This window comes from Ochotona curzoniae, unplaced genomic scaffold (assembly GCF_017591425.1).
Source record: "Ochotona curzoniae isolate NIBS_2020 unplaced genomic scaffold, NIBS_Ocur_1.0 contig_4612, whole genome shotgun sequence".
NCBI lineage: Eukaryota > Metazoa > Chordata > Mammalia > Lagomorpha > Ochotonidae > Ochotona > Ochotona curzoniae.
This window is the reverse complement of record NW_024466343.1, coordinates 86,814-108,328: the sequence shown is the minus strand read 5'-3', so window position 1 is coordinate 108,328 and position 21,515 is coordinate 86,814. Positions and strand designations below refer to the sequence as shown.

Sequence of the window (21,515 nt, the reverse complement as noted above, 5' to 3'; positions counted from 1 at the left end):
ACTGAGGGAGAAGCCCCACCCAGTCTCCCACACATCCCAGGTCCTGGATGTGGGGCACGCTCTGAGGGTCCTGCTCAACTGGTTTTGATAGTTCACCAGTTATGAATCGTTGCCAATCTCGCCACTCCAAGCATGATGAGCTTGTTGAAGAATTCTCTGATTGACATAGTCCCTCATAGAGTCTCCATTTGCCCAGTATTTTGCTGCCAATATATAGCTGAGGTAGTTGATTGACTTGTTCTGTCTTCTGTCTTTTCTTGGTTAGGGTTCCGAGTCCAGCATTTCAATTGGAGGGATTCACAAAGAAAATTTGTCTAAGGTGTTGCCAGACCAGATTCTTGTATGTACTAGCAAGCACAGGGCCTGGCACAGTCCATCACCCCAGTCAGCTGGTAGTTGCAATTGCTGGGTTGTTCTGTTTTCAGTCCCAACTTCCACTGGAACCAACGGGTGTTGCAGTCCAGCCTGATTCTGCCCAGCACATTCTCAGCCCTCACATAAACCAGTGGGAGCTGTAGCCTAATCAGAGAGACCCACGATAACCCCCACCAGGCCCACCCCCTACCCTGGTTTGCCAGTATGTGTAGCAGACTAGTCCAGTCCGTCCCATATCCCATTTGGCTCTCGTACATGTCTATGGGTATTAAGCTTAGTTCCATCTAACCAGCTCGACTATCCAGCCCTCATGGATGTTGTTGAGTGCCAATCTGTCTAGCCACCCCAGCCCCTGGCCTAGTTTTTTTTTTTTTTTTAAAGATTTATTTTTATTATTTTTTCATTGGAAAGGCAGATATACAGAGAGGAGAGACAGAGAGGAAGATCTTACGTCCGATGATTCACTCCCCAAGTGAGCGCAACGGGCCGATACTATGCCGATCCGAAGCCAGGAGCCTCTTCCGGGTCTCCCACGCGGGTGCAGGTTCCCAAAGCCTTGGGCCGTGCTTGACTGCCTTCCCAGGCCACAGGCAGGGAGCCAGAAGGGAAGCGGGGCTGCCGGGATCAGAACCGGCGCCCATATGGGATCCCGGGCGTGCAAGGCGAGGACCTTTAACCACTTGCACCACCGCGCCAGGCCCCCCTGCCCTAGTTTTATGCCCTCCCGTGGAAGTGGTAACCCAAGAGGGAGGAGCCCACTATTTCCCTCCCAGGCCTCTCCCATTCCTGGATTATTCACTCTCCAGGTGGTTCTGTGGTTTGACTTGACAGAATTAGCCCCCAGTACCAGCTTCTGCCAGCTGATACTGTGGCTAAGCCCAAATAGCCTTCACCCACTCTAATTTTGTTTGCACCAGTAGGAATAATCAGCCAGCCTGGCTTTTCCCTGATCTAGTCCACATGGAACACACAGGTGTTGTAACCCTGCTTAGTCTGGTCTGCCCCATCCCAGCTCACACGCTCCAGTGGGAGTAGCTGTTGAGCAAGGGAACCCACCCCCCCATCTTATTCCCTCCTGCAGGCTCTGCCTCCTCCCTTTCTGGTTCTCACTCATGCTGGTTGGGCGCTGTGGTCACATCCGGTACAGGCAACCTCACCCTGGCATTCCATATTATGCACTGGTTTATGTCGCGTCCCAACCTGGCCTGACCCACACTCTGTTCTGGTGCTCAGATTTGCCAGTGGATGATGTGAACTGATTCAGTCTGGTCTGCCCCCAACCCGTGCCAAATGTATGCCAGTGGGAAGCTTTCCATGGCCTATTCTGGGCTGTTTCCTATCATGCTTCTTGTGCTTACCTGCAGGATCTGTGTCCTGCCAGAGCAGTTGCCCAGGCTCCTCCATCAGAACCCCTCCCAATGCCAGATTTTGTGCATACCAGGGAGTCCATGAGCCAGCCCTACTCAGTTCACCTACTGTCCTAGCAGAAACAGTGGTTTTTCCTGACTGGCCTTCAACCCAAGCTGGTCCTTGCTGTTGGATGTTTCAGCCCAGCCATGGCTCGTCCATACCCACATATGGTTCACACATGGCTCAGTAGAGGTTGAGACCTAGCCTAGTCCATCCCACATCTACCCTGGTCCTCCAGGACACCAGATACTATTGGAGTCTGGCCTGGCTTGGTGCATCCAGTCCCAGTCCACACTTGTGCCAAGGGAGACTACAACCGTTTCTTGATCAGAAAGCAGTCCCCATTCCAGCTCGTGCTTCCCTTGGTGGGAACCTCCACCTCGTTAGGATGTCCCCTTAATCCCCAACTGGGCCTCCTCCCAGCCATAGATCACATGCATGCCAGTGGTTGCTCTGACTCAGCTTAGCTTAGCCCCTCACCTGTCCTGGCCTCTGCCTTAGATACTGTGGCTTAGCGTCCCTGACTCACACAGACCAGTAGATGCAAGAGCCTAGCTCGGCATGAACCTGTGCTCCATCTTGGTTTCTAGTTTTGCTTGTGGGCTAAGGTTTGCTCAGTCCTGCCCAGTACATCCCGTTCCATTACCAATTTATACATTAGCCAACTGTTGGAGCTACTTTGCCCAACTTGTCCGATCCCCAGGTCTGGACCACGTGTTCACCAGTGGGAGCTATGACTCACCAGAGCAGTTTCCCAAATGCCTTCACTTGATCCACTCCCAGACCCAGTTCTCATACATGCCATTGGGTTTTAGGCCAGTGTCTGGAGCAGTCTGGCCTTCCATTTGGCCTTGTATGAGCTGGTGAATATTGCAGCCTGGCCCACCCCACACCCTATTCAGGATGCACATTCGGGTGCTGCTGCCTTGACCAGTCCAGAATGTTGTGGGTTCCTTTACCTGTGACTGATGGCAAGCTCTTTGGTCATACCTTGCTTAGTCTGTTCTGTGCCTTTAAAAGGCTTTTCCCATGACTTTGAGTAGAACCCTTGTCTTAGAAAACGATCGCTATGAGATAGGAATGCCATCCACAAACATTCATTTATCCATCACATAAGCAACCATTTTATTTTTTATTGTTTTAGCTTACTTGTTGTAATTGCAAAATTGCAAAATGTGACATGTCATATTTGGAAGGAAGAAGATTATTGGGTGATTTTTCTGAGGCAGATATATACATGGCATTGAGGGGGTAGTTTAGGAAATCTTACATTGAGAAAGGAAAGAACATTTTTTACTAGAACAAGATTAGGGAAGTATCATGCAAAGAGAAGAAAATCTGTTTAAAATAGTTCTGCCTGAGGCCTGTCAATGGATTCCATCAGTTTTCCAAATTATATTTCTTCTATATCAGCTGTAAACTTGGTGCTCGAATGTATTGACTTTATTCTATTTAGAAGCTGGAGCATAGTAAGTGCTCAATGACCAACTTATCTATTGACCAAATCAGCAGGCTATGCTAAAATAACTTTCTAGAATGCAGACTCTTGTTTTTCCCATTCAAATACAAACTGTTTTGAGTGCCTGCTGTTGCCAGGCACTGTGCAGACCATGTGGACACAGATAAAGATGCTGTCTTTAAGGGATTTCTAATCAGGTGAAAATGGCAGATATATAAGCAACCATTGCAGAATGATGTGCTGGATGCTGTGACCTAGGCTTGCCTGGAGACTGGGGCAGCATAGGAATAAGACTTTAGAGTGGGGCAAGAAGAGACTGACCTGGCAGGTATGTGAGCACTGAAGGAGTATAGAGATGAATACACAGGTATTTGAGGCAAATGTTAAAGAGGAAAGTCTGCAAGGAATTGGTGAGATTGGGAGTAAAATAGAGAGTTTTTTTTTTAATCTGGAAGAAAATTGTTTCTAGAAGGAAATTGCTATAGTTTAGACAGGCTTTGGTTCCCCAGCTGCTAAAGGTAGATCGTTTATCTGTAAAGTCTTAAGTTAATGGTATCAAGAGGGGTAAAAAATACATCTGGGGATGATATTTTAGGGTGGGCCTGGTGGGAATGTGGTATTTTTAATTTCATATGTCCCTGATCTTGTTCCCATAAAAATAAATTATGAGGCATTTCTTTGCTTTCTTGTTTACCATCTGATCCTCCCTCGCTACACACATCACTGTTGCCATCTGCCTCTCTCAACAGATGCCCAGCCACTGAGGCTGCCTGACTTTGCACTTGAACCTCTAGAACCATGAATCAATGCCCTTCACTCATTAACATCATGTCACAAACATTTCCTTGTAGTAACATAAATGCTGATAAAAATGGAAATTCCACATGGAAAGCTGATATGAAGTCCAGATTTGTGCCTCAATTTTAATAATTCTTTGATTATATAACACATTTTTCATTTGCTCATCAAAATTTTCCTATGTTAAACAACAGACACTAAGGATATACAATTCCATATGACATGTTTCTAATAACAGATTAGGGAGAGGAAACCTGGAAGAAAAGACATACCCACAAATGAGAAAGAATGTGCTATATAGTAAGATAAATGTCCAGTATAATGTGTGAGCTTTGGAAAGGAAACTGTTGGCTGTGAGAATTAAAACTATGAATGTAAAACTAATTTCTGAACCTCAAAGCTTGGGGTTAGTATTCCAAGTCCTGAGACTGTATTTAAGAAGACAATAGGGACTGTAAGAATAAGTATGGGAGGATGAGAGAAGCAGATTATATGACTTACATGTGTTTGGGAGGGAAGGTTAAAGATGTAGTATTCTACAAGCTGGGCTGGGGGTCTAGGGTTTATTTTGAGTGTAATTCTTTTTTGGACAGATTCTAATTTCTTAGCTAAGAGTCTAGAGGAAATGATTTGTTTATTCTCTAGTAATAAAAGTCGCATAATTGCTATTATTTGCTCTGATAGTATTGAATAACAGATCAAGATATAGCATTTAAAATCAATGATCATTTATTCTTATGTGGGTTAGGAACCTGGGCACAACTTGGTTTGGAAGTTTCATGCTCAGCCTCTCTCTTGAGGATAAGGGGGAAAGGGATCTGTTTGCAAGCCCACTCAGGTAGTGGGTGGCAGGCTCCATCCTCTACACACAGACCTTCTAGAGAACGACATCACAGCACGGCAGCTGGCTTCTCCCAGACACTGTGATGACAACTAGGGAGAGCTGAGGGGCACCCAGGAGGAAGGCCACTCCATCTCGCTGGGACATTCTATTCTTCCCACTGTGTTTTATTGGTTAGAAGCCAATCAGCAAGCCCAGTCACCCCCCAAAATAAACTTCTTGAATCATAAACTTTATTTACTTAGCAACAAAGTAATGAAAATAAAAGCAACTGTTATGATGATGATTTCTGCCTTATTGCAAAGCCATTTTCAAGTTTTCATTTTCACACCTTGATTAGTGGGATCTTTTTTTTTTTTTTAAAAGATGTATTTTATTTATTTGAGAGACAGAGTTACACAGAAAGAGAGAGAAAGTGGTTAGTAGATAAACGTTGACAGAGTCCTCTTCATTCTGGCCCAATGCTACTTTCTAGCCTTATCTCTCCCTGCACATTCTCTGCTTCCTCAGACATGAGTAACCTACTCCGCAAACACATCCAGAGGTTTTCTGTCTTCCCGCCTTTGCTCAAGTCCAACCTAGTTACCTCTTCCTCTGCTGGTGACCTTACAAATGAAGGGCTCCTCACTGAAAACTACCTATCCTTCAAGTAACACTGTTGTCACATTCCCCTGCAGTTTTCTGCGCAATGTTCTGCATTATTTCCCTCTGCTTTCCTTCCTGTAAAAGATTTCCTTAGCTACCTTCCTGGGTTTATGATGTGTATTTGCCAGCCTTGTGACCTGCATGGCTGAATTGCTTTCTGTGTTTTCTTACTAGATGTCAGATTGTACATTATTTCCACATTTACAAAATCCACAGTTTTCTGTGTAGGAAATCAAATGAAAAATTTTCATTTTCATTCTCCTGATAAAAATGAAACATAAAGCAAAGTAATATTTTTGTTATCTAAAAAACATTTCAGTGGAAATGTGGAAACAATGGTCTTACCCGCTTTCTTGTAGCCCTTGACACTTTATGCCCTAACGAACTACGTAAAGATCATCAAAATAAAATGATAATAATAAAAAAGAATTTCAGTGTTCAAGAATGCAGGCATTCTAATCATAGTGCTTATTGATTATATTGTGTCTAGGATGTTCAGAATTGGCTGTAGGGGTTCTGTGTTTCTACTTTGAAGCAGTTTGGTATGACAGGCTATTATTTAGAGTATAGTCCAACACTTTAGAATGTGTCTCAACTGGGTTCAGTTTTCAGATTGTAAGGAAAGAGTCAGATCCTCCTGCGATTGCATTTTACATTGCTGAAGGTGATTGGCCTTTAATTCACTTTTTTGGGAACCAATTAATAAAATAACTCAGAGCCTCCGGTGAGTTGTGTGAAACCTTAAAAGTCTATGATCAGTTCCTAAATAAAATGATGCAAAGCATTTGGAAAAAATTTAAATATTTTCAATGAATTATTTTACAGTAAGAGATATATTTTTTAAATTTTTATTGCTTTATTTATTTGAGAGATGGATAGATGAGAAGAGGGAAAGAGAGACAGAGAGAGACCATCCTTTGGTTCATTCCACACATACCCACAGTAGCTGGGGCTAGGCCAAGTCAAAGCTGGGAGGCAAGGATTCAAAGCAGGAGTCCTGTGAGTGCTAGAACACAGCTCGCTGGTTGCTGCCTGTACTGAGTGTGCTGGCAGGAATCAGCACTAGAACCAAAGCTGGAGCTGGAACTTGAAGCCAGACATTTGGTTCTGGAATGGAGTTGTCTCAAGGAGAGTCTTAACTCTTGGGCTAGGAGCTCAGCCCTGAAGATCATTTAAAATTTTTGAAATAGCATGAAGTATCTCAGATTCTTTTAGCTGCATTCATTTTTACCAGTTCCTAATGTAGTTGTATTTTGTTGTAAGTGAATTGTGCCTTTTTTCTATAAACTCTTTGGAAACATGCTCAAAGCTTGCTATTCACCTCTTTTAGATTTAGCAGTGCAAAATAAAATGATTTTTTAGCCTCAAATATTGAGCGTTTTTATTAAACCAGACTGTAAAGTAACGATCCTGCATATGGTAATAACTTCACAGATGAATTCCAGTATTTTCCAGTAAATATTTATCTTCAATAAGTGTCCATGTTGGCACTTTTATTAAAACATTTATGCATAGAAACCAGCGTGCTGGTGTAGCAGGCTCATCTACACTTGCAGCATTGGCATCCTATGTAGGCACTGGTTAGTGTCCTGACTGATTCCAGCTCCTTGCTAAATGACCTGAGAGAGCAGTTAGAGGATGGCCAGGGCCGTGGCCCCCTGCACCCATGCAAATTGGAAAGAGGCTCTTAGCTTCCAGCTTTGGATTATTAACTCAGTTCTTGCCTTTGTGGCTGTTCAGGGAGTGAGCCAGTTGCTGGAGCACCTTTCTCTCCCTCTGTTTTTCCTTCTCTATCTATAAAATCTACCTTTCAAAAAAAATGTAAATTAAATTGGAATATCAAAATAATTTTAGCTTTATCTAGAGAAAAATTGTGCCTTTTTTTTTATCTTAGAAATTATCCTTGGGGCCCAGTGTTGGGGTGAAGTGAGTTGAGCTACCACTTGTGATGCCAGAATCCCATATGAACCATAATTCATGTTCTGCCCCCTCCAACTTCCTGCTGGCCTGAGCGCATGGGCCCCTGTCATCCACATGGGAGACCCAGATGGAGTTTCTGAATCTTGGCTTCAGCCTGCCCTAGCCCTGAGGGTTGAACCTGTGAATAGAAAATTCCACCCCCCACTGTCTCTCTCCCTCGACTTTCTCTCATTTTGCCTTTCATATAAATAAGTAAATCTTTTTTTTAAAAAGATTTATTTTATTTTTATTGGAAAGGCGGATATACAGAGAGGAGAGACAGAGAGGAAGATCTTCCGTCCAATGATTCACTCCCCAAGTGAGCTCAACGGCCAATGCTATGCCAGGAGCCTCTTCCGGTTCTCCCACGTGGGTGCAGGGTCCCAAAGCTTTGGGCCGTCCTCGACTGCTTTCCCAGGCCACAGGCAGGGAGCTGGATGGGAAGCGGGGCCACTGGGACTAGAACCAGCAGCCATATGGGATCCCGGGTGTGCAAGGCGAGGCCCTTAACCACTGCGCCATCGCGCTGGGCCCTAAAATAAGTAAATCTTAAGAAAGGAAACAAGATCAAAGAGTAACAACGAGTGGTGGCTGCTGACCTTCATATGAGAAGGCTATATAATGAGTTTGTGGGGACATTTTTTATTCCTTAAATATATTTTCTGTACCTTTTTAAATATACACTCATTAAGACATCATCCAAAGAATTATGTCATTGTTCACTGATGTAGCTAGTCACATACATGATATAATTAAAATGATGCTTATCAGTTCTAGATTTTCTTCTGATCCTTCCATTAAGATTTTGTGAAATTGCCTGCCACATTTTGTATTTTTCATTACTTTTATTTTATTTTATTTTCATAGCATTTGTTTTTTTTTATTATTATTATCATTTTATGATACAGTTCCATAGGCCTTGGGATTTCCCACGCCTCCTCCCTAGATCCCTCCCCCACCTCACTGAGTTCCCCTGTAGTATCACTATACTGTAGTTCTTCATAAACAGTCATATGTCCATCATTGCGGGAATGGGCAGTGGCAGAGTCCAGCTTCCTATTGTCCAGATATAATGAACAGTTTCATTGAGAGTCCATCTTTGGTCTGGAAGTAGAGATGCATACTGTATTGTATCCTCACATCTGGATATGACAGTTTCCATTACACAGTTATTATATGTCACCTCAAATGAAAAATTACAATACAAATCAGCAACAGGAAGAAAAACAGAAATTTATAATGCCATGAAGTTAAACAACATGCTACTAGATACAAGAGTCTCCATTACACAGTTACTATACATCCCCTTAAATGAAAAGCCACAAAACAAAATCAACAACAGGAAGAAAAAAGAAATTAACAATGCCATGAAGTTAAATAACTTGCTGCTGAAAGACTAATGTGTCACTGAAGAAATGAAAATGAAAATCAAGAACCTTCTTGAGGAAAATGATGCTATTGTATGATCTTTTTGAAGAGATGAAACTTAAAAAAAAATCAAAATCCATGAGCTATAGTTTTCACTGATCTTTGTTGGTGATATATGTCTCCTGTAGGCAACAGATAGATTTTTTTTTAAATCCAGTTCACTAATCTGACATTTGATTGATGAGTTTAAGCCATTTATATTCAGGGTTAATATGAATGGGTAATAATTTGAACCAAATTCATATATTTTGGCATTACTTTTCATTCGTTCTGACATAAGAAAAGAAATGGGCCAGGCACCATGGCTCAGCCGTTAAATCCTCACCCTGCATTCACCAGAAACCCATACGACTGCCAGTTTATTTCCAGGCTGCTCCACTTTCCATCTAGCTCCCTGTTGGTAGCCTGGAAAAACAGTAGACGATGGACCAAAGCCTAGGGACCCTGCATCCATGTGGGGAATCTGGAAGAAGTTTCTGACTCTTGGTTTGGCTCAGCTTCCACCATTGTGCCCACTTGGGGAGTGAACCAGTAAATGAAGAATCTTTCTCTATAAATGTGCCTTTCCAATAATAAATAAATTTTTTTTAAAAAAGGTTAGAAATGTGGTGAATAAGATCCTATTATATGTGAATGACTTCTTGTTTATCACAGACTTAACTAATAATATTCTCCCAATTATAAGAAGAATTAAAACCCATCCTATGTGACCAGAAAATCAGAGTCAAATATTGTGGTGCCATGTGCTGCTCGGGACGCCTCAATGCTTGGTTGTTGTGCCTGGGAACTTGTCCTGCTCCCACTTCCCATTCAGGTTTCTGCTAACGTACACTCTGGGCGGCAGCAGATGACGGCCTTTGTGTCTGGCCTCCTGCCATCCAGATGCGGTTCCTGATGCCTAGCTTTGTCCTGACTCAGACAGGACTGCTGTGGACATTCAGGCAGTCAACTAGAAGTTGGAAAATTTCTCTCTGTCCCTCAATCTCTCTTTGCTACCTTTGAGAGAGACAGAGAGAGAGAATTTGAAATTTAGGATGTGAAATTGCAGTTGAGATTTCCAGGACAAGTCTGTTTACACAGCTTTGAAGGTTATTGTGAGTACAGTGTGAGTACAGTGTTTTAAGTGATCCCTAGTTATTTGCATCCTTTCTAAAATTCCAGTTTATGTGCAACACAGCTTTCACCTTGCATTTGAGACCTTAATAATGGTCAAAAAAAACCTAGAGAACATGGACTTATACTACAAAAACTGGACATTGTTGAATCAGTTTCAGACTTCAATCAAGCTAATGCCTGTGAGACAAAATGGGCATTGCAAGATAGTTATACCTACACACAGGTATAATATGCATATATGTCTAATTGCTGATTTTAAATATTCCATGCATATTATACAAAAATATAGTGCACATTTGAAAGAGTCTGTTAAACAGAACCATTCCTTCTCACCTTTTAAATGTTTTCAAAACCTATGGTTGTCATGTAGTCATAAATATGGAAAAGAGCAGCTGTTTTGTGTTTCAAGACACAGGAAAGGAACTTCAAAAAATGTGTGGAAGATGAAATTTATTTTTTAAAAATATTTATTTGCTTTTATCAGAAAGGCAGATATACAGAGAGAAGGAGAGACAGATAGGAAGATCTTCCGTCCGATGGTTCACTCCCCAAGTGGCCACAATGGCTGGAGCTGAGCCAATCGAAGCCAGGAGCCAGGAGCTTCTTCCAGGTCTCCCACACAGGTGCAGGGTCCCAAATTTTGGGCCGTCCTTGACTGCTTTCCCAGGCCACTAGCAGGGAGCTGGATGGGAAGTGGGCACTGCTGGGATTAGAACCAGTGCACATATGGGATCCCGGTGAGTTCAAGGCGAGGACTTTAGCCACCACACTATCGCGCTAGGCCCAGAAGATGAAATTTAAAAATAGGCTTATTATGGTGCAAATTACTTTGAAAGGATTGGTGTTTCACAGAGCAGTTAAGATTCTGTTTGAAATGAAGCTGTCCCATATTGGAGTGCTTGTAGGCTTTTAGGGAGAGGATCAGCAGAAGGAGATCTCTGTTTCTGCCTTTCAAATTAAATGATTGATTAATCAAAAAATACTACTAATCTATGCATAATTTTTTCCTTGGACCTTTTGGAAAGTGCTTGGTCACTGGAAAGAGCATGGTGTGATGATGGGGTTGGGACTAAGATTGTTGCTCCCCAAATCCTGAAGAGGGCAGAGGGTCGGAAGTTCAGTTGCTCACCAATAAAGGATACACTGTCAATGATGTCTCATTGCTAAAACTGAAAGGTCTGGTTAGAGAAGTTTCCAGATAGCTGCACCAAGGCGAATACTGGAATGTGATTCCCCTGGACGGGATAAGGAAGCTACCCACGTGCTGGCAATGCGCCTCTCTTCCTTCTGGTTGCACAATTGTATTCTTTCCAATATCCTTGGTGATAAGCCACAAAAATGTATAGAAAGTGTCTCCCTGAGTTTTGTGAGCTATTCTAGGGAATTAATTGAATCCAAGGAGGGGATTGAGAGTGTGTCGGGGGTAGGAGGTGACATTTGAAGCTGATTGGACAGAAACATCAATCAAAACCTGAGCTAGTGACCAGCATCTGAAATGGAAATTAGTCTGGTTGGAACTGAACATTTAACCTGTGGATTCTGTATCCTCAGGTAGATGAAAATAGAAGCATTAATTGTTATTGGCAGAAAGTCTCAAGATGAATGGCTCTGCCTTGAGTAACAATCTGGGAGTTCCCAGGGTCTAAATTCCCTTTGGCTTAAGAAATGCTGGTAAAGGATATGGAGCAGAGGGAAGACAGACATTTATTTTATCCTTAGATAATAAGAGCATTATATTTTGCCTTGAGCCCTGTGCTGTGTACTACCCTTGGATACTAGAAACGATTAAATGAAGCAGAATCATGCCTGCTGTGACAACTAATTTTTCTTCCCCAAACTGAAAATCTTTTTGTTAAATATATTTCTAATGAAAAGGGTAACTAGAATGTTATTGTTACCCAACCATTTTCCAATTTCACAGCTCAGTATCCTGGGATAAAGTTTTCTGACTTTTTAGGAAATGACTGTGCTCTTCCAGTAGTGTATCAGTATTCTTTATGACTTGAAATGAAAAGCAAGTGATATTATGATGGAAGATTTTTTTTAATATATTTAACCTAGGATAGAGAAGATTAGAAACAAGATGTTTGTCCTTCTGCTTCAAGGATTATCCCTCCCTGGAGGGAATCTTCAGCCATACCTGTAAGCTTGTCTGGGAATTAACCATTGTAAACATGTTGGTGTTGGCAGAAGCATGGGAACCTTTGCCTTTGTTTTATTTGGGTGTAATTATTACTAAGCACAAGTTCTTGGACAGCACCTCTTGGAACTCCCTAGTTGTCTATGATCATCACTATAAAGCTCTAAATGGCTCAATGGTTTTGTGTTTGGCACAAAAAAAAAATTGCAGAAACAGAGTAGGGCTCTTCTAAAACTGTTATAAGGTTATTGCAGATTGAGTTTCCTTAATCCAAGTATCTAAAACCTAAAATACTCCAAAATTCTAAACTTATTGAATGTCAACACAGTGCTGCAAATGGAAAATTCCACACCTAAGCTCTTGTGACATATCACAGGCAAAATGTGAGCCTACTAAAAATACATAAATTTGCCTTTAGGCTATATATATAAAATATGTCTAAAATATAAGTGAGTTTCATGTTTAGATTTGGGTCCCATGCTCAAAAGATCTCCTTTTATGTATCCAAATATTTCAAAAGGTGAAATACAAAGCATTTTATTCTAGATCCAAGCATTTTGTATAAATTTTAGCACATATAATTGGGTATATTCAGCCATCCATTGACTTACTGTCAATTTAACACTAAAAAGTAGATCATAGTCGATTGGTTCCAGTTTTTCTTAATATAATTTTTTTATTATTATTATCATTTTATGATAATAAGCCCTGGGATTTCCCCTACTGCTTTCCCAAATTCCTCCCCACCCCACCCCCGACACACACACACACACACTGATTTCTCCTGTATCATTACAACAGCATAGTTCCTCATAAAGAATCATAAATCCATCATTGTGGGCATGGACAATGACAGAGAGCACAGCCTTCCATTGTCAACATACATCCAACAGTTTCACCATGAGTCCATTCTGAATCCAGAAATAGAGATGCACACTGCACCATATCTTCACATCTGGACATATCAGCCTCCACTACACAATCAGTATAAATCCCTCCCAACTGAAAAGTCACAACAAAATTAACAACAGGGGCCCAGCACAGTGGCCTAGCAGCTAAAGTCCTCGCCTTGCACACACCAGGATCCCATATGTGCAGAGGTTCTAATCCCGGCATCCCTGCTTCTCATCCAGCTCCCTGCTAGTGGCCTGGGAAAGCAGTCAAGGACAGCCCAAAGTCTTGGGTACCCTGCACCCACATGGGAGACCCAGAGAAGGCTCCAGGTTCCCGACCTTGGATTGGCTCAGCTCCAGTCATTGTGGCCACTCGGGGAGTGAATCACTGGACGGAAGATTTTCCTCTCTGTCTCTCCTGTCTGTATATCTGACTTTCCAATAGACATAAATAAATCTTTTTTAAAAAGAAAAAAATAAAAAACAAAACAAAATCAACAACAGGAAGAAAAACAAAACGTAGAAATTTACAACACCATGAAGTTAAGACTATCATATCCAGTGTATGGATATAATAGTCTCCATTACATAGTTACTGTACATATCTTTAAATGAAAAGCCATAAAACATAATTAAGAACAGGAAGGAAAGAACTAGTCTAGTACCAGCAACAAGTACACTACTATCCACAGATCAAGTTAGTCTTATGCCTGTGCCTTCCTAATATTCCTGACCAAAGATCATTTGTCTTTCTAAATTGGTATATTTTCAGTGTTTTGAAGTGTTCCCAACCTATAGTTCAGGGAACATAGTGCAGTCTAGAATCCAGGCAAAGTGGTAAGCTGATCCTGTTTATAGTGTCACAGCTGCAGATCACCCACGTGTCTCATTTCCTGCTCTGAGTTTAGACTATAAATGAGAAGATTCTCTTTGCATCCATAACAAGTATATCCTGGTTACTAAAACAAAATTCAAGTGACATAATTGAACAATGTGACCAGCAGAGCAGCTGGTAGTGCCAGATTCCATGATGGTGGCTTCAATATCTACAAGGTGTTTTGTGTTTCTGCCTCCTCATTCTCTTCTAACTTTGAATCTTCTTGTCTGTATTTAAATATCAGTATGGAAAAAAACTTAGTGAGTATGAATCTTGTATAGGAAAAAATCACATCTTTGACTAATTTAAGAAAAAAATAAAGTTATTTTATATATTACGTACTTTAAAGCAAAAAGCAGTTAGATTGGAGTAGGAAAATATTTTGTTGAAAAATCTTGAATTGTGCTTGCAGAAGTGCTAGGGACTCCACCTCAGAAAAAAACAAAAAAACGTTTTTCCAATATCTGTCTTCTATCTACATCCTAATACTAGGAAGGGTTCCAGTTCCCCTTTTGCTTTCATAACAGTTACCAGCAAAAGTATTTAGAAGCAGTAGTAATTATTTAAGTGAAAGAATTCTACTTTTATAATTGCTGCTTCACAGTATCTAGTTAAAATCACTCTTTTTTTTGCTTTGCCCATTTCTTTGTTAGATGACTCTAAAGGAAAGCTCAAGCCTAACAAGCAAGGCCATGGCTTCATTAAATTGAAGGCTTCCAGGGGAAAGATGGAAAACATTTAAATTTTATATCTTGAAAAAAAAAGTCGCTATTGTAACTAACGCTATTGCAACTGAAAATTTCTAATTGTACCATTCCTTGCCAATTAAAAGATTGTCTCTGCAAATGATAAGCAGCCTATCCCTGGGAGTAATCAAGCAGAAGAGGTTTGGTGCGATTTATCATGATGACCACAATAAACAGTGCTTTCTGTACAAGCTGCTTTTGTATCAAGATGCTGGTTGTTGACTAGTTAGGTTACTAGTCATTTTTTGGGGGGGGGCCCATTTCAATTTCTTAAGGAGCCTGCCTAACTGTCCTCTCTTGGTATTCTACCACCTCTGTTGAATGGGCAACTGACCACATGATCAGTCCCAAACACAGATAATTGGATTATGAACAGACTCTGGTCCCAAGAGGAATCAATCAAATTCTCTCATAAGAAATGAGGATTCAATAATTTGTGGCCTGCCTTCATCAGCACTTGAGCTGAAAAGTCCTGAGGGCCACATGAACAGCATCTTTCACAGTGTGCACAGAGGAGCAAGGAAAGTTGATTGGCAGAATGGGAGAATAGGATGCAAACAGGAAAGTGGTGATGCAGGATTCTGTGATTCAATTACAATAGACTACCAGAAATGATTTTACATTTGGCATCTCTCTATTCCTGGTTCTAGGTCTTCAAGCTTAAAAGCATCTTCTGCCCTGGATTTTCCTGGAGTTATTATTGTATCCTTCCAGCTATTTTCTGCTTATGCTAGTGCAGACATAATCTTATTACTTGCAGCAAAATGATCTTTGATTATGACAACTTTACTTTTATTTGTCATTCATTATTTGTTCAGAGTCTCAGAATTGGGAAAAAAAGAGACTTAAGTGTATGTGTGTGTGTTACTTCTTTGGTCCACTCATGGGTCTATTGGTAGTTCTGGGAAGTGGCTTTCTGTTCCTGTGGGAAATTACACTGGATGACCCATAAGGTCCCATCTTCTCTAATTGCCAGATGCCAAGAGTCTGTGAGTCACTTAAGACTCTGACTTTACAAAGTCTCATGGTTTTGTAAGTAGGTGTGAGCCATTTTAGCAGACACTACTCAGAAGACATGGTCCTTTCTGAGTGGGTGAGCCTAGTATTGTTTCTCATATTTTATTTTGTTACATATTACCTTGTGTTCATTTCTAGTCCTTGGGTAGGCAGACAGAGTTGGTGTACTGGAAATATATTTTTAGTCTGACATTAAAAAATGTATCATAGCCACCAACACAGAAAGCAGTTTTTAGGTAAGTCAGTGTAAAAATAACCTCAAAAAGTTTTCATGATGGGATGGCAGATCTTTTAATTTTAAAAGTCGGGGATGTAAGACCCCCCCTTTCCAAACTCATGCATACATCAGTAATCTTTTGTGGAGCACCTATTACTTTGCATAGGATGTTAAAGACAAATAATTTAAAGTAAGTCATTACCCTTCATACTACATTCACAGAAACCATCATTGTTCCTCTTTGTTTACTTTTGTATCTTCTGTGTCTGACAGAATTCATTGAATTCAGAGACTGCGTGTCATTCTTTTTACTCCCACACTTAGCACAATCTCAGGAACTGTAAATACATGAGATGTATATGTATGTATGTTATCAAAATAATTAGTTATAAGTTCATAGTACAGTTCAGAGAGAGAAAAAAACAAACAAAAAATTATACCAATGTCTTCAGTATTTAAGTGCCCAAATGATCCTATGAACAGAGAAAAGGAAAGAATCAACTCAATGAAAAGATAATTTTTAAATTGAATGTTGAGTTTTGAAGATGTGGTAGATGTTGTACTTTATGATCATCTACTATGTGAAGACAAAGACATGGTCCAAGAGCAGCCTTGTTTTATTATGAGAAGTGAAAGAGCTTATAGAGATAAGTGATAGTATTTGATAAGCACTTCCAAGTTAGAGTGTCTGGGCTAAATCCCTCACCTGTCATTTAAAATCATGGGACTATTGATGAAGATTGTCTTCATCTATAAAACCAGAGGCAATGGTACTAACTTACTGAGGTTGTTGTAAGAACTGAGCTAAAATAATTCATGTGCACTTTGTTCCAAAAGTACTTGATACACAATAGATGCTCAATAAAAGTGAATACTTATTATTCTTGAGTGGGGAGGAATAAGAGTCGTGGAGAGAGTTTAGACAACCGGAAACATGCGGCAGAGCCAAGCCAGGACAAGGACCTAGGTGGGTGCTGGTTGGGTTTTTGCTTGATCAGGCTACTTTCTCCAGTAAGTTGACATCAGCAAGGACAGTGGTTATTCATTTGGGGTCAAGGATTTTCACATAATTAGTGTTCCTATTTCAACTGAAGCCCCAAAGCTTATCGAAAGATTAGAAATTCAGTGATGTATAAATCCTAATACAAGAGCTCTGGCTTCATAGTACAAATCCTGTGAGTACCAAATTGCATATTGATCAATACTGAAGCTACAGGGGAGCATCCTTTAATAGATTAGGAAATTCTCCACGTGCTTAGGAGAATGTGCCCCTGTGGCATGATTTGATTACATTTGGACTGTAAACAATAATATGTAAATTAAAACATCTTTAAATGGAATAATAATTCAAGATGGAAGAAGTGTAAGGAAGCCCACAGCCTGCAGTGTTAAGGGAAAAGTGATCTGGCAGTGGCAATGCTTTTCTGGATGAAAACAAAAACTCAGGCAAAGGTATTAAGATAGAGAGAAGAACATTTAGTATGTATCTCCTATGCATGCTCAATACTTGATGCTTAAGGTTAAATTTCTACTATCTTGATATCTTGAGTGAGGTCATTACCAGAATACAAATTTTGAAGTTTTGCGAACTGAAACTATGCAAGTTAAATGGTTGCTCCCAGTTCATCTATTTTGAAGGTATAAAAGTCAGAGCAGGAAAAACTCGCATTTCTTCTGCTGTGAAATTTTTCAAAACAGCACATGTGTACAAACGACATTAAGCCCATCATCAGGCTGTGCAGGAATGCCCACATGGGAGAGAAACGAAAAGCTCTGAAAAGACAGAGGAGCCAATCAGTGAGTCTTGATGACCAGGCTAAAAAAGTGTAGTTTGATCCTTAAAGAAAAGGGATTGAAAATCGCATATCTGGTGCTGAAATGAAATGTGGAATTTAGGATGTGAGACTTCGAGCTTGTCCTTTGAATTAGACAGCAGCTGGAGTCACATTTCTTTTTCTTCCATCTGGATTTCTCACGTGATGGTATTCCCGACAGGAGGGTATCTGTGAACTTTTTAATGGGAGAAGTCAGAAAGCTGGGTTGGGGCAGTGTTCGCACAGGGCCGGCCGGCCCGGAGGCAGGTAAAATTCTACTCCCTTTTGCTTTTCAGCTACAGACGCATCCATTGCTGCCACCACCAGCTGAGTGACTCGGAATCTAGGGGTTGCCAGTAATTGTGGGTTTAAGTCACAGAGGAAAAAGATAAGAGGAGAGCCAGGCTGGTTTTTCCACAATTAAATGTCGCCTCTTGGGCTTCTCTGTTGGCAGGAATCCAAGAGGTCAGGACCCAGCCGCAGTATTATTTTTCTCCCTTGGCTGCCTGCTCTCATTTGTATCCCTCCTCATTCATGGGAACGAAGAAGAGGTGGGTTGGAAATAAAAAGCTTGTTCTAGCCTACTTTTTTCCTTTACGGAACTTGTCAGAAACAAAGCTTTCCCATGAAGCACACGGGACCCCTTCTAGCAGCTGGTTTTCCCTGCAGGTGCCGGGTCTGCTCTTCTTGCTGGCGGCACAGATAGATCTTGAGGATGGAGAAATTACCATTGTTGAAATTTGCTTTTCTTATTGTATCATTATTATTTTTTAAAAAATAGTTTATTGATTTGTTAAATCTATTTGAAAGGAAGAAAGAATGAGAGAGAAAAGCAGAGAATAAAGAGATGTCCCACCTGCTGGTTCACTCCCCAAATGCCTGCAACAGCCAGGGCTGAGCCAGGCTATAGCCAGGAGCCTGGAGCTCTCTTTGAATCTTCCCATTGGGTGGCATGGACCCCGCTACTTCAGTATCCCAAGGTATAGGTTAGTAGGAAACTGGGATGCAGAGCCCAGAAAATCAGGACTCAAAACCAAGCCATTCTGAAATGGGATGCAGGTGTTCCAAGCAGCAGTTTGGCCACTTCCACCAAAACACCCAATCCCTTTTGTGAAAAGTTATAACCGTTTTTTTTTTTTTTTTTTTTTTTGGTCCAGTACCACCATGTGATCAATCCATTGTTCTTGTATTTTTGTAATTGTCAGCTGTTTAACCTTTGTGTTAACTGAACTCAAATTGTCATGTTCTAATGGCAGGAATGGCTTTCTTGTCCTTTGTTGCCACAGTGCTTTAAATGTAAAAATATTTAAATATCTGGTGCTGGCTAAGACTGCTACATTTTTTAAATTTTAGGACTTAAAGGGACATTAGTAATCATGTGATCCATCAGAAAGAGCATAGCATATTTAGCAATTGGTTCAGTTGGACAGCTAATGAGTGGGTATTATCAGTGCACACAATGGTTTTCCTAATGAGCAGATACCGTAGAATCTTATAACACAGTGGTCTGTGAGAGAAAACTTCAATTCAGACTTGAGCAACACTGGGTTCAGCATATTTGACCTCCCTCCGAAACTGGCAGCATGGCCATGGTCCTCAGTTTCCTTGTTTTGAGGTTGCAAATTTTCATTTACGCCTTCCCGGCATCTGTATAGGTGAAAATGCCTTCGCATAGTAGACATTCAAAAGTGTGAACTCTTGGGAGCCGGGGGTCAGTGTTGTGGTGCAGTGGATTCAGTACCACCTGTCACACCCACTCCCCCATATCGGAGCTCTCTTTTGAGTTTTGGGTTCTCCATTTCCTATTTGCTCTGTGCTAACATTCCTGAAAAAGCAACTGAAGCTGACCCAAGTGCTTGGATACTGACACCCTCCTTGGAGATTAGGAAGGAGTTTCCAGCAGAACCAGTCCTGGAGAGTGAACCCATGAATAAAAGATCCTCCTGTGTCTCCCTTTCTATCACTCTGCCTTTCAAAATAAGTAAACCCTTAAAAAATGGAAAAGGAAAAAAGTGAACTCTTAAGAATCATAATGTTTCTTTGAAAAAAAAAAACTACACTGCCTTTGTATGTAAACTCAATTCAGAGAGCTCTTCAGTGTCAAGAAATGATGTTCAGTTGCCCCTGGTGAGCAGAACATACGAGAGAGGGCAGGCAGGCTAATAATTGAATTCCAAAATGGACTGCAGAAAGAAATGTATTCCATCCAGAGAAAAATAGGGCTTATGGGTAGAGCGCAGAAGTAAGTTGGGTTGCTTCATTCCGTAGCTACTAACAGGAAAAAGAGGTTGGAAACAGGGAACATGTATGGGATAAACAAGGGTCCAGGTCCAGCTGGCTTCTGCACAGTGATGGCACATGGGAGCAGCCCAGGTGCTGAGGGTGGTATACAGTGTGCTGCTCCGGATTCAGTGTTCTATGGGCAGGTGATGCAGAGGTGCTGTTAGAAACCTATCACAGAGCAAAGGGGTACCCATATTATGAGAAGCAAATAGAAATTACCACAAAGGACAGGCTGGGGTGGGTGGCTGGGGTCTAGCCTAAGCCTCCTGATGGAGCAGGGGGCTGGTATTAGCAGAGGTACAGTGGAAATCATCCAGGGCTCAACCCAGGCTCTGGTGGTCCACTGTGTGGTGGGCACACTGAGGAGCACTGTGAATCTGCCCATCTCCTGGCAACGCTGAGGTGTGGGAGCAGCAGTGGAATATTGGCTCCTTACCATCCAGAACTCAACTTCAGGGACTGCCCTGGTTAATTGAAAAAGGAGAGAGCGTTCTTTTTTTTTTTTTTTTTTTTTTTTAAAGATTTATTTTTATTATTTTTTCATTGGAAAGGCGGATATACAGAGAGGAGAGACAGAGAGGAAGGTCTTCCGTCCGATGATTCACTCCCCAAGTGAGCGCAACGGGCCGATACTATGCGGATCCGAAGCCAGGAGCCTCTTCCGGGTCTCCCACGCGGGTGCAGGTTCCCAAAGCTTTGGGCTGTCCTCGACTGCTTTCCCAGGCCACAGGCAGGGAGCTGGAAGGGAAGCGGGGCTGCCGGGATTAGAACCGGCGCCCATATGGGATCCCGGGCGTGCAAGGCGAGGACCTTTAACCACTTGCGCCACCGCGCCGGGCCCGAGAGCGTTCTTTAACAAATGAAACCCCAAATTCTGAAGGTGATAATTGCCCACAGAAGCTGTAAGGAACAAGTTCTGTGTGTAACAATGGCTTGTGTCCAGAAATAACACAGCTGTTCAAACAGCCCTGTCATGGTCACCAGGGCCATGGAGGTAGCAGGTGAGGGGTTGCCCGGGTATAGTGGGCCGACTGGTCACTGGCTGGCAGCCACTGCAGCCTGGCCCAGATCTGTGTGAGAGTCGCAGAGAGAGGATCTGCTGCCATCCACAAGCCATCTCTTGTCTCTTTTGAAGCCAGACCATAATCACCTCCCCGGGCAAGGCAAACAGGAGGAGAACGGAAACATTTTAGAACCCAGGGGTGGGAGAGAAACAGTTTGCTTCTTTTAGGCACCTGGTTTCGCCCCTTAATGATCTGTATTTATTTCCTGGATCACTTTTCTTTTCTTTATTTTTTTTAATGCCCTGGGCTAGGCAGAATATAATTTAGGTCTGGAGATGGAGGCAAAACTTAGTTCGTTTATCTTCTGTAGAAAACGAGTGACTATTAGGATGTCCAGGCAATACCTGAAGGACGTCAGAGAAGAAACTTTCTGGTCTTTCCTGGATCCCTATGGCCCCAGCTGCCCTAGCTCTTGTGAGACTCTGGGTAGATC

General features: G+C 41.7%; 1 protein-coding gene across 2 annotated transcripts in view; it reads left to right on the top strand.

Annotated features, from left to right (window-relative positions):
- Positions 1-21,515, top strand: part of WLS (Wnt ligand secretion mediator) — a 111,140-nt gene that overhangs the window by 44,118 nt on the left and 45,507 nt on the right. The gene's annotated exons all lie outside the window — the stretch shown is intronic.